Source organism: Oncorhynchus mykiss, chromosome 5 (genome assembly GCF_057628025.1).
Source record: "Oncorhynchus mykiss isolate SJ-2025 chromosome 5, ASM5762802v1, whole genome shotgun sequence".
Lineage (NCBI taxonomy): Eukaryota > Metazoa > Chordata > Actinopteri > Salmoniformes > Salmonidae > Oncorhynchus > Oncorhynchus mykiss.
The window spans coordinates 72,424,293-72,442,317 of record NC_143026.1 but is presented as its reverse complement, the minus strand read 5'-3'; the positions used below and the strand labels follow the sequence as shown (position 1 = coordinate 72,442,317).

General features: G+C 41.4%; 1 protein-coding gene across 2 annotated transcripts in view; it reads left to right on the top strand.

Annotated features, from left to right (window-relative positions):
- The window catches only part of tbl1xr1a (TBL1X/Y related 1a), a 118,686-nt gene that overhangs the window by 60,631 nt on the left and 40,030 nt on the right, over nucleotides 1-18,025 (top strand). For both annotated transcript variants that reach the window (XM_090235791.1, XM_090235788.1), the window contains exon 2: nucleotides 8,264-8,358. The gene's annotated coding sequence lies outside the window, so the exon portion shown is untranslated. The remainder of the gene's footprint in view (nucleotides 1-8,263; nucleotides 8,359-18,025) is intronic.

The window sequence follows — 18,025 nt, the reverse complement described above, 5'->3', positions numbered from 1 at the left end:
AGTCTCATCTAAACAGTTGATACTGAGATGTGTCTGTTACTTAAACTTGGTGAAGCATTTATTTGGGCTGCAAATAATGATGTCTTCACTATTATTCTACAATGTAGAAAATAGTAAAAAAAAATAAGAAAAACCCTAGAATGAGTAGTTGTGTCAAAACTTTTGATTGGTACTGTATATAACGTTTTGGAACTGTTTTAGTTGGGATGCATGCGGGCGCATTAAGCATGCACTGTGGGAATTGTCAGCGTATGCACTACTGGTGTTGAAGTCAGGTGCAGGAGAGTAAAGAGTTGTGATCAGGCGCCCTCTTTATTGGGCAGAAGCACAAAAAATGAACGCAACAGCCTCAAACCTGCAGCCAAAATGCAAAAGAGAAATGCGCAAAATACAGTCACAAAAACAAATGTTAATAATCCAACCTCCTATGGGTTACACAAGAATACCCAGAGGGGAAATAACCTGCCTGGCGCGTCACACTGAACATGTAATAAAACAATTCCACACAAGGACATGGGGGGAACAGAGGAATATATCACGGGTGTGCGGGGAACAAGACAAAACAAATGGAACACTGAAAAATGGAGCAGCGATGGCTAGAAGGCCGGTGACGTCGACCAGGGAACGCCGCCCAAACAAGGAGAAGAGCGGAATTCATTGGAAGTCGTGACAGGAATAAATATCACTGAATGACAAAAATATTGGAATAAAGTAGGCTAATGCAAATGAAGGCAACAAATTGTTACTTACAGAAACTCCCAAAGTCCTCCAATCGTAATACATTTGAATCAATATAGCCTACCTGCATGTGGTCAACTAGATCAGTGGTTCCCAAATTGTGGGGCGCTGTCAGAGTTATTATGATTTTTTTTTAAATTGGGGGGAGACTCAGTTCTGCTTTCAACTTACTCCTCAAAGTTGTAATAATAGAATGCACAACGTGTAATTTCGAAATTAGCTACTGCATCATCAGTTTTCTTCTTGTCATAGCATATCTTAGAGTTACAGTATTTATAACTTGTCAGAAATGTCCAGATCATCTGAATAAGCCCATGCCAGGTAAGATTTTTTTGTTATGTTTTTTTTAGCCCATAGAATTTGTGGTAATGTTTGAGTCACTGAAATATCATATGAATAAACATTAAACATGCCAACAAGAGAGGTGTGAACAGTTTGTGTCATGAACAGTGCATGTGCCCATAGAAATAGACAAATCAAATTTTATTGGTCACATACACATGGTTAGCAGATGTTATTGTGAGTGTAGCGAAATGCTTGTGCTTCTAGTTCCGACAGTGCAGCAATATCTAACAAGTTATCTAACAAGTAATCAACAATTCCACAACAACTACCTAATATACATAAATCTAAGTAACGGGATGAAATAAGAATATGTACATATAAATATATGGATGGGCCATGACCGACCGGCATAGGCAAGATGCAATAGATGGTATAAAATACAATATATATCTGGGATGAGTAGTGCAAGATATGTAAACATCATTATTAAAGTGGCATTAATAAAGTGACTCACACGCAGGGGAATGTTCCCCAATGCTGGAAGGGAAGACTTGAGTGAAATACACTGCTCAAAAAATAAAGGGAACACTAAAATAACACATCCTAGATCTGAATGAATGAAATATTCTTATTAAATATTTTTTTCTTTACATAGTTGAATGTGCTGACAACAAAATCACACAAAAATTATCAATGGAAACTACAGGCTGATCCAACTTTGATGTAATGTCCTTAAAACAAGTCCAAATGAGGCTCAGTAAGGTGTGTGGCCTCCATGTGCCTGTATGACCTCCCTACAATGCCTGGGCATGCTCCTGATGAGGTGGCGGATGGTCTCCTGAGGGATCTCCTCCCAGAAATGGACTAAAGCATCCGCCAACTCATGGACAGTCTGTGGTGCAACGTGGTGTTGGTGGATGGAGCGAGACATGATGTCCCAGATGTGCTCAATTGGATTCAGGTCTGGGGAACGGGTGGGCCAGTCCATAGCATCAATGCCTTCCTCTTGCAGGAACTGCTGACACACTCCAGCCACATGAGGTCTAGCATTATCTTGCATTAGGAGGAACCCAGGGCCAACCGCACCAGCATATGGTCTCACAAGGGGTCTGAGGATCTCATCTCGGTACCTAATGGCAGTCAGGCTACCTCTGGCGAGCACATGGAGGGCTGTGCGCCCCCCCAAAGAAATGCCATGCTGGAGGATGTTGCAGGCAGCAGAATGTTCTCCACGGCGTCTTCAGACTCTGTCACGTCTGTCACATGTGATCAGTGTGAACCTGCTTTCATCTGTGAAGAGCACAGGGCGCCAGTGGCGAATTTGCCAATCTTGGTGTTCTCTGGCAAATGCCAAACGTCCTGCACGATGTTGGGCTGTAAGCACAACCCCCACCTGTGGACGTCGGGCCCTCATACCACCCTCATGGAGTCTGTTTCTGACCGTTTGAGCAGACACATGCACATTTGTGGCCTGCTGGAGGTCATTTTGCAGGGCTCTGGCAGTGCTCCTCCTGCTCCTCCTTGCACAAAGGCGGAGGTAGCGGTCCTGCTGCTGGGTTGTTGCCCTCCTACGGCCTCCTCCACGTCTCCAGATGTACTGGCCTGTCTCTTGGTAGCGCCTCCATGCTCTGGACACTACGCTGACAGACACAACAAACCTTCTTGCCACAGCTCGCATTGATCTGCCATCTTGGATGAGCTGCACTACCTGAGCCACTTGTGTGGGTTGTAGACTCCGTCTCATGCTACCACTAGAGTGAAAGCACTGCCAGCATTCAAAAGTGACCAAAACATCAGCCAGGAAGCATAGGAACTGAGAAGTGGTCTGTGGTCACCACCTGCAGAACCACTCCTTTATTGGGGGTGTCTTGCTAATTGCCTATAATTTCCACCTGTTTTCTATTGCATTTGCACAACAGCATGTGAAATGTATTGTCAATCAGTGTTGCTTCCTAAGTGGACAGTTTGATTTCACAGATGTTTGATTGACTTGGAGTTACATTGTGTTGTTTAAGTGTTCCCTTTATTTTTTTGAGCAGTGTAGTTTGGGAACCCCTGAACTAAATTATAACTTCAGCACCGTTTTGCTCCATTATGCTGCTTTGAGATAAGCGTGAGGAGTTGTCTTGATAAATCAATCAATGTCATATTTTGTTTTCACTGAATCTCCGTTTGGATATTGGTTAGTCTACAATTAGGCTGGGGAAATTTTAGCTAAGTTGAGGTGAGTGTTGCCCATGATCATCTTGTCTACTTGGCTCATTTATGAGAACAGTTAACCAGCATGTTAAGTAGTTTAACAAGTGGATTATTTTGTCTTCACTAGCAGTCGCTTAGTAGCCTAGGCCTACTCCCGACCAAAAGAATGTGACTTTCCCGACTTGTCTCAACCAATGTGATTTTATTTTACTGAATCTCCATCTGTATAGACAATTTGGTTAATTGGTTTCTGGCTGGGCAAGTAAGTGGAAGTGGTACAGCTCATCTATTTGTTTGCTCATCTATCACTAATCAGAAACATTTAGCATGCAATAATGTAGCCCAAAACTTGTGTAGGCCTATTATTTTGCTTGAGCGCATATAGGCGACTCCAAAAGCCCACGGAGGTTGTGAAATATGAACACGAGACACCAGTGGAGGCTCCTCAGAGGAGGAATGGGAGGACCGTCCTCCTCATTGAAATTTCATAAATATAAAAATAGTGAAACATAAAAAAAGTTTTCCTTTTTAGATAGAACTATACAAAATATATTCATATGTCACCAAATAATTGGTTAAAATACAGTTGTGGCCAAAAGTTTTGAGAATGACACAAATATTAACTTCCACAAAGTTTGCTGCTTCAGTGTCTAGATATTTTTGTCAGATGTTACTATGGAATACTGAAGTATAATTACAAGCATTTAATGTGTCAAAGGCTTTTATTGACAATTACATGAAGTTGATGCAAAGAGTCAATATTTGCAATGTTGACCCTTCTTTTTCAAGACCTCTGCAATCCGCCCTGGCATGCTGTCAATTAACTTCTGGGCCACATCCTGACTCATGCCCATTCTTGCATAATCAATGCTTGGAGCTTGTCAGAATTTGTTGGTTTTTGTTTGTCCACCCGCCTCTTGAGGATTGACCACAAGTTCTCAATGGGATTAAGGTCTGGGGAGTTTCCGGGCCATGGACCCAAAATATCGATGTTTTGTTCCCCGAGCTACTTAGTTATCACTTTTGCCTTATGGCAAGGTGCTCCATCATGCTGGAAAAGGCATTGTTCGTCACCAAACTGTTCCTGGATGGTTGGGAGAAGTTGTTCTCGGAGGATGTATTGGTACCATGGATGTGTTGGTACCATTCTTTATTCATGGCAGTGTTCTTAGACAAAATTGTGAGTGAGCTCACTCCCTTGGCTGAGAAGCAACCCCACACATGAATGGTCTCAGGATGCTTTACTGTTGGCATGACAAAGGACTGATGGTAGCACTTTTTTCCGGATGCCCCAAACAATCGGAAAGGGGATTCATCAGAGAAAATGACTTTACCCCAGTCCTCAGCAGTCCAATCCCTATACCTTTTGCTGAATATCAGTCTGTCCCTGATGTTTTTCCTGGAGAGAAGTGGCTCCTTTGCTGCCCTTCTTGACACCAGGCCATCCTCCAAAAGTCTTTGCCTCACTGTGCGTGCAGATTAACTCACACCTGCCTGCTGCCATTCCTGAGCAAGCTCTGTACTGGTGGTGCCCCGATCTGGCAGCTGAATCAACTTTAGGAGACTTTCTTGGGTGCCCTTTCTTGTGCCTTCTTCACAAAAATTGAATAATTCTCCTTGAAGTTCTTGATGATCCGATAAATGGTTGATTTAGGTGCAATCTTACCGGCAGCAAGCCTGTGAAGCTCTTTTTGTGCAAAGCAATGATGACGGCACGTGTTTCCTTGCATCCATGATTGACAGAGGAAGAACAATGATTTCAAGCACCACCCACCCTCCTTTTGAAGCTTCCAGTCTGTTATTTGAACTCAATCAGCATGACAGAGTGATCTCCAGCCTTGTCATCATCAACACTCACACACCTGTGTTAATTTTTACCTTTATTTTACTAGGCAAGTCAGTTAAGAACAAATTCTTATTTTCAATGACAGCCTAGGAACAGTGGGTTGTTCAGGGTCAGAACAACAGATGTTTTGTACCTTGTCAGCTCGGGGATTTGAACTTGCAACCTTTCAGTTATTAGTCCAATGCTCTAACCACTAGGCTACCCTGCCGCCCCAGAGAGAATCCCTGACATGATGTCAGCTGGTCCTTTTGTGGCAGGGCTGAAATGCAGTGGAAATTATTTTTGAGGAATTCAGTTCATTTGCATGGCAAAGAGGGACTTTGCAATTAATTGCAATTCATCTGATCACTCTTCATAACATTCTGGAATATATGTAAATTGCCACCATACAAACTGAGGCAGCAAACTTTGTGAAAATGTATATTTGTGTCATTCTCTGGAGCGTAGAGCTGGCACAACGCGTCCTGGCTGACGCGTCCTGGCCGCACTTGCCACTGGCATGGCAAGTGCGGGGAGCTGGCACAGGCCGCACTGGGTTGTGCTGGCGAACTGGGGATACCGTACGTAGAGCTGGCTGCAGGATATCCTGGACCGAAGAGATGCACCGGAGGCCAGGAGCGCTGAGCCGGCACAATCCGTCCTGGCTGAATGCCCACTCTAGCACGGCAACTGCGGGAAGCTTGCACAGAGCGCACCGGGCTGTGAACACTGACTCTGCCAATCTCCCCGTGTTCCCCCCTCAAAATAAGTTTTGGGGCTGCCTCTTGTGCTTGCTTCGTTGAGCTAACTCCTCGTATCGTCGCTGTTCCGCTTTCGCTTCCTCCATCTCCTCCTTCAGACGGCGATACTCCCCGGCCCTTGTCCAGGGTCCTGCTCCCTCCAGGATTTCCTCCCAGGTCCAGTCCTCCTGACCACGCTGCTTGGTCCGTTGGTGGTGGGATCTTCTGTAACGTTCGTCATTAAGGGTAGACCTTGGCGCTGCGTGATTTGGGTTCATCATATTTTATTAAAATGTGAACCAGCAAAAAAACTAAAAAACAATACAACGAACGAAAAGCTTCGTCATGCAAAAATGCATGCAGCCAAACAAAGACAAGATCCCACAACAGAAGGTGGGAAAAAGGGCTGCCTAAGTATGATCCCCAATCAGAGACAACGATAGACAGCTGCCTTTGATTGGGAACCATACTAGGCCAACAAAGAAAAAGAAAACATAAATATACAAAAACTAGAGTACCCACCCTAATCACACCCTGACCTAACCAAAATATAGAGAGTAAACAGGGATCTCTAAGGTCAGGGCGTGACACTTGGTGACAGTATTTGATAGAGATTAAGAATTAAGAGTGACAATTGAGCATTTTTGGGACATTATTCAACTCAAATTAGTTTTTTCAAATTACAGGAGATGGAGGATGGAAATTATACATTGTTTTCTTGGGTTTAGAACTTTATTTTGTGTCCAGTTAGTGCAATTTATTTAAATTTGCCTTTGCTAACTTCAGTAGCTAGCTAGCTACCAGCGCGAGTGTGCATTTTTCTCTGCCAGAATGATAGAACGGCCAACGCTGCCGAAAATGTTGTGGACTTTTTGTTGAAGAATTCCTTTCATTCTCTGGGGTACACGGAAAAGGTGCGAATTAAAGGCGAGGGTCGACCTTTGCCTGAGATCAGTTTCATGAAGAAGGATGAAAATGTGAGGGTGTTCAAAACCAACTGGTATCAAATGTATAGCTGGTTAACTGGGAGCCTATCATCAAGCCGCCTATAATTTCACATTAAGATTCTTTACATCTTTTCTGGGATATCGAAAACAATTCTGAATGATTTGATAGCTTCCATCGCATCATTCATTAAAAGTTAGATTAAAGAGAGGGGTTGACCCAGCACATTTTTTTTGCTTGCACTCAAGTAGGCTTTGCATTTTCCTCCTGTATTTATTTACCAACGATGATAACATAATCACTCTGGACAGACACAAGCAACATAAATGTTGTGGCAGCCTAGGCTACACCTAAACATGAGAAATCTGACATGCTGTATGGGATGAAAACGAGACTATTTTTCAGTCTGACCAACTGTAGGCTACTAGTGTAATAAGAGCAGGTGTATACAGCCTATGAGTCCTGTCCATCTGGTCAGGTTAACTAATTGGTAACGTTATGTATTTATCATCCGTTTGTGTGTCAGGAGAAAATGTGAATGTGATCAAATTTAGATTATTTTCCAAATTGGGCTGGCCAGGCTGCCTATACATTTTCAATCCAAAATTATTACCTGGAATGAATATGTCAACATAATAGTAATGGCAGATGTCCTTTTTTTATAAGGCCTAGAGTTGCATAGACCTGTATGCAAACATGCATAAAATAAAGTCAGCTCTGTGATTTCCATTGTCTATCAGTTGTGTCTGGGTAGAGGAAATCCCGGTCCTAATCTAGTCTAAATATAAGTTATATGAACAAATATAAGGTAGCTGCAGTTTGAAAGGATTCATCCCCCAGTGACAGAAGTTTTTTACAGGAGTTTTTTTTAAACCATGTGACTTGATTAGGAAAAACTGGTCCCATCATAGCCCTTATAAAACCTTTTTTTTTTTTTTACAAATGATTAATCACTATCATACCTTATAGGGTCCAGAGTTTTCCTATTTAGGTTAACATGTAAGGAATAACTCCAAGTCCCAGTAGGTAAAAATTGCCCCACCGCTCTGGGACCTATGGTGCCACCAGTCTGCTTGAAGTTGTCAGTTATCGTCAGGTATGTGGATGATCAGGGCTTTATTCAGGAACATTTCTTGAGGTACTTTGTTGTGTCAAGTGGGCCAGATACGCAGTCAGTGTTTTTGATTTTATAGAGAAACTCGTTGTTCAAACCTACGATGGCGAAGCTGTAATGGAATATATCTGCTATTTGTATTTACAGCTAAGTCCCCTCATGTTCTATGATTAAGAGGTGATGACTACTGAAGCCATGACGTCTCATGTGCCCACTCATCCACTGGCACATAGAATGTTTCCCTTCCAAGCACTGTGAATACCCCTATCAAATTTCTTTCATTACTGTATGTAGAGTCAATCACATACACAATTACATTATTACACATCAAAGATTTTACTCCTTGCTTGGACTAACTCATCCTTAGCTCGTTTGTCTAACTGTAGTATCTTGTGTTATTGTTTTTTGTCTTCCCAGTACAATCCTGTCCTGCACTGGTCAAGCCTCTGAACACCTCAACTCATGCCTCATACCTTCAGTCACTCTATGCTGTGATCCCTTTCCAACACTGTGTAAGTAGCCCTCTCATTCCCATTCCATGTAATATTGTACTATACATGTCTTTATTAAATGCTTTAGGTTCAAATAGTCTTTGATGATTTTTGAAACACACTTTGTGGTCTCTGTGTGTTCCGCGCCTATACCGTGGGTCTCCCATCCTCCTCAATTTTTCAAGTCACCAGCCTCCACTGCAATACACATGCTTTTGCAAATAGGATTGCTACTATCAGTATGATGAAAATACTCTCAATGTAAGACTATGCCTGCACCTTAATAAAGTGGAGTGAGTGTAGGAAGGATAGTAAATGTGTATCAAAAAGCATGAGCATGGGGTCTGTTTCAAAGTTTCACTTTCTTATATGACAGTGGTTCCACAAGTTCCACAATCATTTGTATTTTATTCTGTTATATGCTTACTATAAAATATGAGTGTTGACTATGATCAGGGTAGGTGTGTTTCTGTTTAATTAGCAAAATAATGAACTAATGATTTCATTAATTTTGATTTAACATAGTTCAAGTCAAAATATGCCATTCTACTGTTAAAGAAAATCATTTTATTAGTCTTATGTTTCTTAAGACCTGCCTAAACAAACTAATAATGGATTTATTTTTGATGGTGTATATTTAATAGATTTATTAAAATAGACACCCACCCACATCTGCACATCACTACTACCACTGGTCCCCAGCATGCCGGCATGCACACAGGAAGTATAAAAGGCGTATGTAGGCAAGAATGTGGTACAAATGGGCCTGTTTGTAAGGGGATCATATAAACATTGCCCCTTATTTTTTTTGCAGGCAAAATACCCTAAATCTTATGTGGACACAGTAATATAGTGAGCAACATGTTTGGAACATCAAATCTCAATGAAATCGCAGTATCGAATCACAATACATATCATATCGGCACCTAAGTATCGTGATAATATTATATCATGAAGACCCTGGCAATTCCCAGCCTGATTAAGCAGTGTATTTACTTCGGCAGTGCAGTCATTTCACCAGAGGCTCTGTGGAGACCGGGGTCTGCTGAAGGAAAACTCCAATCAAACACACAGCCTTTGATGATATGGAGATAGCTAGAGCTGCATTTTAATTAGCTCTGTCGTATGAAATCAAACACCACAAATAGTTTTTATTAAAGGCAGATCTGTAGTCATTATCACCAAAACATAAAACACACAAATTAACACCAAAACATGAAATGCAAAAACACTAATGTATTGACATGATTGGTACGATTTATACAAAATAGTTTCAGTTGAGTAAGTTGTTGTTTGTTTGGAACATGGGTGTTTGGGGCACCATGATGTATAATGCCGCGTTCGATAAACTAGCTAACGTTGCTAATAATAAAGTTAGCTAGCGGGCTTAACATTGACAATATGGTCAAACTAGCTACATTATCGATATTGCTAAGGAATTATTGGAAACGGAAATGTTGTCATCTTTTGGTTGAAAATGTTTTCCACTTGTAATTCCGACTTGGAGGGTCGTTCAAGTGAAACTCCCCTGTCAGAACTAGGAATTTCCGATAGCATGGGAACACGGCGTGAGCCATTACCAAAGGAAAAATACATTTAGAAATGTCAGTGTCCTGGGGAGTGAAAACAGTGCTTTTTCTGGGAATTAGATTCTTCCTGTGTAACCTCCCATTATGTAAAGCATCTTATGGAACAACAACACACCGTCGTGTTCAAAGGAATTGAGCCACTCTGTGAGTTGCATATACGATATAGCATCAGAGCTGTCTAATACCTTCTACCCCTATAATACTATGTTCACCAGCAGTGAGTTGAAGGGAAAGAGGACGTCCTGCTCATCTGAGATCTAAATGGCTAGTCAAATGGATTTGTTCATTAGGCTTCAGAGAGGCCCCCGATGAAGGCACAGAAAATAAAGAGGGAAGATCAAAAGGTTCATGGCAGCTTGAGAAGCTCAAAGCCCCTCACTGGATTTATCTCCGAGATCAGATGGCATGGCGTGAAGGCACATTGCAACGTGTGAATCTGTGCTATAAATGGCAGTACCAAGGATAGTTACCAGGGGGTGAATCTCTTGTTTGAAGCTTTGGAGAAAAAATAAAAGTAATGGGCGTACTTTATATAATTTGAACACGTTCCTGGGTTTATGTCAATGTTGATTTTATTTTAGACCTGGCCAGAACTATTTTGTACATTAGAATGTCCAAGTGTTTATATGAAGTGTACAGTGTGTCTGCATTGTGGTGCTGTAGAAGTGGACAAAGATAAATGACACTTTCTTCAGTACAAAGCCCTGTCTACAGTTCAAACAAAACCACTACACTACACAAAACCTAGTAAAATTATACACACCCTTTGCACAGTCTTCAAAAATGTGCTGCCTTAAAATTAAATCAGATTAAATCAATTAGATTTATTTTACACACCCTACTCCATATTTCCAAAGTGAATGAAAAATTATAGAACATTTCCAAATGAATGAGAAAAAAAAATGAAGATGTCTTGATTGCCTATGACTTCACACTCTAGAGTTAATACTTAGTGGAAGCACCTTTGGCAGCCATTACAGATGCAAAAGATTTTGAATGAGATTATACCAACGTTGCACAACTCTTAGCGCAACAGTCCCTTCGGAAAGTATTCAGACTCCTTGACTTTTTCCACATTTTGTTACTTTACAGCCTGATTCTTAAAATTATTAAATAAATACAAATCCTCAGCAATCTACTCACAATACCTCATACTGACAAAGCAAAAACAGGTTTTTAGACATTTTTGCAAATGTATTAAAATAATAAACTGAAATACATTATTTATATAAGTATTCAGACCCTTTGCTATGAGACTCGAAATTGAGCTTAGGTGCATCCTGTTTCCATTGATCATCCTTGAGATGTTTCTACAGCTTGATTGGAGTCCACCTGTGGTAAATTCAATTGTTTGGAGATGATTTGGAAAGTCACACACCTGTCCCACAGTTGACAGTGCATGTCAGAGCAAAAACCAAGCCATGAGGTCAAAGGAATTGTCCGTAGAGCTCAGAGACATGATTGTGTCGAGGCACAGATCTGGGGAAGGGTAACAAAACATTTCTGCAGCATTGAAGGTCCCCTAGAACACGATGGCCTTCATCATTCTTAAATGAAAGAAGTTTGGAACCACCAAGACTCTTCTTGAGCTGGCCGCCCGGCCAAACAGAGCAATCGGGGGGAGTGTCTTGGTCAGGGAGGTGGCCAAGAACCCGATGGCTTCCAGAAGGACAACCATCTCTGCAGCACTCAAACAATCAGGCCTTTATGGTAGAGTGGCCAGAAGGAAGCCACTCCTCAGCAAAAGGCACATGACAGCCCGCTTTGAGTTTGCCAAAAGGCACCTAAAGACTCTCAGACCATGAGAACCAAGATTCTCTGGTCTGAGGAAAGCAAGATTGAGCTCTTTGGCCTGAATTCCAAGTGTCATGTCTGGAGAAAACCAGACACCATCCCAACAGTGAAGCATGGTGGTGGCAGCATCATGCTGTGGGGATGTTTTTCAGCGACAGAGACTGAGAGACTAGTCAGGATTGAAGCAAAGATGAACAGAGCAAAGTACAGAGAGATCCTTGATGAAAACCTGCTCCAGAACGCTCAGGACCTCAGACTGGGGCGAAAGTTCACCTTCCAACCAGGTAAAACCCTAAGCACACAGCCAAGACAACGCAGGAGTGGCTTCGGGACAAGTCTCTGAATGTTCTTGAGTGGCCCAGCCAGAGCCCGGACTTAAACCCGATCGAACATCTCTGGAGAGACCTGAAAATAGCTGTGCAGGAACGCTCCCCGTCCAACCTGACAGAGCTTGAGAGGATCTGCAGAGAAGAATGGGAGAAGCTATAAAATGTTTTTTTTTTAACTGTTTTTGCTTTCTCATTATGAGGTATTTTGTGTAGATTGATGAAGGAAAAAAACTATTTCATACGTTTTAGAATAAGGCTGTAACCTACCTAAATGTGGAAAAAGTCAAGAGGTCTGAATACTTTCCAGAGGCACTCTATATCCATTGTTCTTGTAGAAAATTGTTAAAGATCATTAAATTTGGTTGGGAGTCATTGATGGACAGAAATATTAAAACCTTGTCTCTGATTTTCAAGCAGATTTCAGTCAGGACTTAGACTGGACTATTCAGGAACCCTCAACACTTCAGGAAAGCCATCTGGGCACATATCCACAAATCATTTCAGCAAAGGTCCTGTAAATTCTGTTAAAACCTACTTTGAGCTCAGAGGAGGTTTTAAAATTATGTTAAGACACTACGCAGACAAACTCTGAGCAGAACAAAGTGTCTGAGACGCTTTGTGGAAACGGGCCCTGGTGTGTCTTTGGCATTAAAAAGAAGCAGAAGAAGAAGAATGAGGCATATTTCCTGCCACAAAGTTTTTTTTATCTCTGGCAGAAGCACACAGCTATTCAGTTATTCCCATTGCTCCCCATTACTTTAGCAGTTTGTGATGTCAAACATGTCAAACAGTGTTAAGGGGGAGCTGGCCTCAGGAATTTCAAAGGTCTAAGGCCCATTCCATAAGCAATAAACCATCATCATCACCATGAGCTCTTGTTCTCCTAGAAGTAGGAAGACAGAAAAAACAAAAACAGTTTAGTATGATGCATGGATTCTCTATTTTCTGATGTGACAATAGAAACTCATCCAGAAATGACCCAACAGGATCCTGTAGAAGGCAGCAAGGCAGGTGGCTGTTGTGTGAGGGGCAGAATCAGATATATGGAAATCATTATAAGCCTTTTTGCAGCCAATGTGCATTTTTATGCATTCCTACAGAGCCACAGTATAACAGGGTGCAAACTGGTTTGAGCAGGTGTGAGTCACAGGAGGTAGGGTCAGCTAAGGTGGTTGTGCTGTGTGGGGTTGCCTGTAGCAGCTACTGTATTAGAGCTTGTATCAGGGTGCTCATTTGAAGAGAGTCTTACAAAAGTGTGTTGACCACACGTGATATAAAACCCAGAACAATATAATGTAGGACTAGCTATTTACAGAAATGTTATCGGCACAACAATGCAGAGAGCTATTGTGCCATTCACCTATAGCTAACAGGAAGACTGTACAACTGATTTGGCTAAAATAACCAATGGGGCATCTACAAAAAATGTAACCGAAAGTGAGTTGATGTAATAATGTGTAAGACAATATATTTTCACAGATAGCTCAAGAAGACAACACAATCCTTTACATCTTCTGATTGTGGTAAATATATAATATTGCTTCTCTTTGGTACTAAAAAGCTGACATTTATCAGGATGACATTTCAAGCAGATAAAGAGGAGCAGATGTTGTGCATTCATTCTCTCTCTCTCATTCTCACCCTCTATCCATCTCCTTTTCTTTCTCTCTCCATCTCTCTCCCTCTCACCCATACTGCAGTAATTGAAAACAGTGTTGTAACCCACTTTCTGCAGCTCTCACTCTTCTGTACTGTGACTGTGAGAGAGGTTTGAAACTGGATGAGGGAGGGAGGCAATAGGGATCCATTGTGTGAGGTACATATACTCAATGCATTTGGTATTATCAAACCTTTGTCAAAACAGACTTGTTGTGATTGTCCTTATTTCCACACAGAATCCCATCCAAGTCATCTTGTGAAGAGCCATGTACTGTATATCAATATTCAAGACCGAATAGGAAGACAGAAACAGTGGAAGTTAAATTGCACTCAAGTTAAGGATACGGGTAAAAGTATGCTTTACAAATGGAGGCCCTGTAAGTTATGGTTCAAACTGTTATGGATAATAATAGGTAAGGGTGTTAGTAGCAGGGTGTCTTGTGTATAACTAGCCTTAGAATCAACCTAAACGCAAACAAACATCAATATTATAAAAATGGTGAGGTAGTTTTCTGTAAAATGTGTATGGATTATCAGCTCCACTTTAAACAAGCTACAATTTATGAAGGCTTGAACTCTTAGGTTAGCTCTAGTGCTTTCTGGGAAAACATGTTTTTCTTGTTAAATCTTGCATCAGGCCACAGGAAGCTTGGCACATCTCAATCAGTTACACCCATTCCACATACTGAACAAAAATATTGCGCTGTGAACATTCCAGGACTTCCTCCCAGAAGATATCTCATTTTATGCTGTGCAATGACCAACATAAACCTTTGTATTGTATGAATGCTACACGACGCAGGCACATAGCAAATCCTCAATCATTTGTTTTAGACATTTCTGCAGACAAAATTAAAGATTGATTGGATTATGTAATATTGAAGCTTGAATACAATTTAAAATTGCCCAGCTTCAGTAAAATATGAGGTGTAACCATAACAGATGTAACCATGACAGATGGTTACAATGCCATCAGGAACGTCTGAAAGCTTAGAGCTCGATTCAGAGCTGCGCTCAAGGCATTGCTCTGCATTCACGGTAAAAGCCAAGTCAGTGTACTCAGTTAAGAATAACACAATGTCAGGTGTTTTTCTTGCACATTTCACTGTGTGGTTTCATATCAAAACGACCTGTCCACTTTAAGTGGAATAGTGCAGCTTGTTCCCTCTGTGCCCTCCTTGGTGTTGGGAAAAAGTGGACAGTATAATAATGTGCACAGCTTCATGCGGCACTGGGGTTTAATTATGTAGAAATGCATAGATGCAAAGGATAAAGCAATACACAAGCAAAACCCCTGCTGAATTCTCTCTGTGAACCTATATCTCTCTCTCTCGCTTGCTTATGGTTTTCTGCAATGATACACATTTAGTTTATTTCCATGTCCTTTATGGTACTGTGATGAGAACCTAATAATAAATAAATCATACAAGTAAACGATTTTAAATGTAGGTCCAAAATAAAAATGTTTCGGTTACATCGTTACCATGGGCTGCGATATTAAAGCATCACAGAGCGATGCCAGAAATATGGATTTAATTACAATCCATTAACCCAGCCTGACGTCTACACTAATTGCACCCAGACACAGAATTCAAACTTGCTGCAGGCAATCACGCCTCCCTAGAGTCAGAGAAAGACAGAAGATATTTTCTACTGTCTGAGCTGAGGAAACAAACAAAACAATCGTTGAAGCTTAATTCCGCTACAGACGTTTGCTGCTATACTGCTGGCCTCTCTCTCCATAGCTCTTGAAACCGTTATGTCTCTCCCTAGCTCTTCAAATCCAATGTTGAGTGCTGCAGCTGGGGAGAGCTGGTTTGAGGCACTTGTGAGCTTAGTTGTATGACAAATGGAGAAGCAGACATTCCTATGAGTTTTTCCTTTGGTCCTCTCATGAAACACGACACAGAAGTACACTTTCATCTCATTGTGTCTTACCTGTTGTGCAGACATACCAACACCAGATCCATTATGAATTCCATGGTTGAGGACAATGTAGTAACTGGCCCATTCATAGTAGTCATATTTTACATTTGTTTAAAATATGCACACATACTGTACAATGGAGTGGGATTCCCATGCCCAATAATACCATACATTTTATGGTGGCCCCAATCAGCCTTCTAAATATTTTATTTCATGTTTGCTGCCTGAATTGTTTGTCTGTGTCTACTCCTCTGTTGCCTTGTGCCTGTGTTGCAGCCTGGAAGAGGCTGCTGACATGTGAGAGACTGTCGCTTCTTGTTTGATGCTCCAGCCTTACAACTCTGCAGGGGATGTTTCTATTGTAACACTTTCATCTCCACCGCACCATGAAGATAAGCAACGCCCAGTTTCCTTTCAGACCAGTATATATCAACACTAGGCAATCCTCTGAGGTAGCTCACTGTGGCAGGCACTTTGCTTAGACCAGGAGGAAGGACTGGGGGTTTCTATGCTGACATGTTGGTGGTATATTTATCCACCTTGAATACAGAGCGAAAAGCCTAAATGTCCCGTTCCTGTCAACAGAGGATCCAAGATGACGATCATTGCCATGGGTGATGTGGAACCCGTGCAGTGGAAGAGACATGTAAATACCTCAGCCCGCATTATGGTGTTTGCTTCCACAACACAGACCATCCTACCAGTTCTATCTCTGATTGATATGAAGCAGAAAGTCCATGATTCTTTGTTAACAGATTCAGTAATGTTAGCTAACAAAACATCTGTAAGAATGAGAGAGTTGTATATTGCCTTCCTTCCTGGAAGATGTTTATGAAATGTTGCTCTATGCCAAATGTTCCAAGTGATTTAGAGCTAGATTTCTTCCTTAGCCTGTAGCTAGCAGGTTTATCTTTGGGAATCGTTTTCAGCCATCCCTCATGCTCTGAGGCAGTGTTATTGACCAGAACACCAGTCCTAAGACCACAGAAAATGCTCTCTGACTTTTTGACTTGGGCACCAAGTGTTAATTATGCTCAAAATGCATGTTTAAGATTCACAAATCATTTGTGAGAAATAAAGGTTTCTCTTCCGACCCCTCTCTCTAGCCCTCCTCTCGTTGCCGTGTGTCTTCATCACAGGCACATAACAGTCAGCTCTTTATGCTAGGAATAAAAACATCCACATCACAATATTTAATTGGGAAGCCACAAGGGAGCTTAAATGCTTTTCAGCTCATACTAAACTAGGTCAATGCAAAAATACCATCTGGGTAGACTTAGTTTGATAGACTGAGCCAATGCTGATCACACTCAAGTACTGAGGTCTAGAACGATTGTCATGTAACTGAGTTATTAAAAGTCTCCGTATGTGCTGGAACATGGGGTTGACGCTAAAGTGTGTTGGTCAGCATCCTTTTAGTTGGTGTTTTTCTCAGTCGCCAGTGTTTTGCTCTACAGTGTGAATATAATGTATTCTCTCTCTGCTTCATTTTTCTAAACGCCTCTCAAACACACAGCAGTCTCTATTTATCAAAGGGTGTTTCTCCCACCACCGCACTAAAGAATGCAAACAGCAACTTGTCTGGATCGGCCCAACCATGAAATTACCTTAATTTTGCTCTCTCAGCAAGCTCAACACCATATGAATGGCTGTAAAATAAAGAACTCTGGGCTGAATTCACAGGAAGGCGGCAAAGGTCATCTGTAGTTATCAGAATTGTGTATTTGTGTTACCTACGTGTTTCTATGAGTTTGCAACAGTTATTTTTCTCCCATAGGATTTCTTACCCTGCCACTGTGTGTTAGATAAGCGTCTATTGTTTGAGTGTTTACTTGTGTATGTTGTGGTATTTGTGTGCTCGCTTATAAGTTCTTTAAGTGTTGCTTCAGTCCAGAGGCTACTTCTCCTCATTACTGGCCTGTCTGGCAGCCAGCTAACCACGATCTTCCTCTCAATTCTCATTCTCTATCCTCAGCCAACCACACACTCTTTCAGTCCCCACTATCCAATCCCAATCCAGATGGTAGTGACTAGATGGGATACAGCTTTTGTCAGATTTGACTTTTCGTAGCAGGTTTAGGAGAATTTACACAGCAGGTTTGGCTAATTAATGTAGCAGGTTAGGAGAATTTGGTTAAGAATAGGAAAAGGGTTAGGGTTGGAAGGCCACTGACCCCCTGACCTTCATGGGAATGATGTCATGCATGGAAAAACACAAGTGAAAGCAGTCTTCTCTGACCTGTACTATCCTAGTTAATACTCTTACACTCACATACATACATGCATACAAACATACATGCATACAAACATACATGCATACAAACATACATACATGCATAAATACATACATACATACACGCATACAAACATACATACATATACACTCCTTCT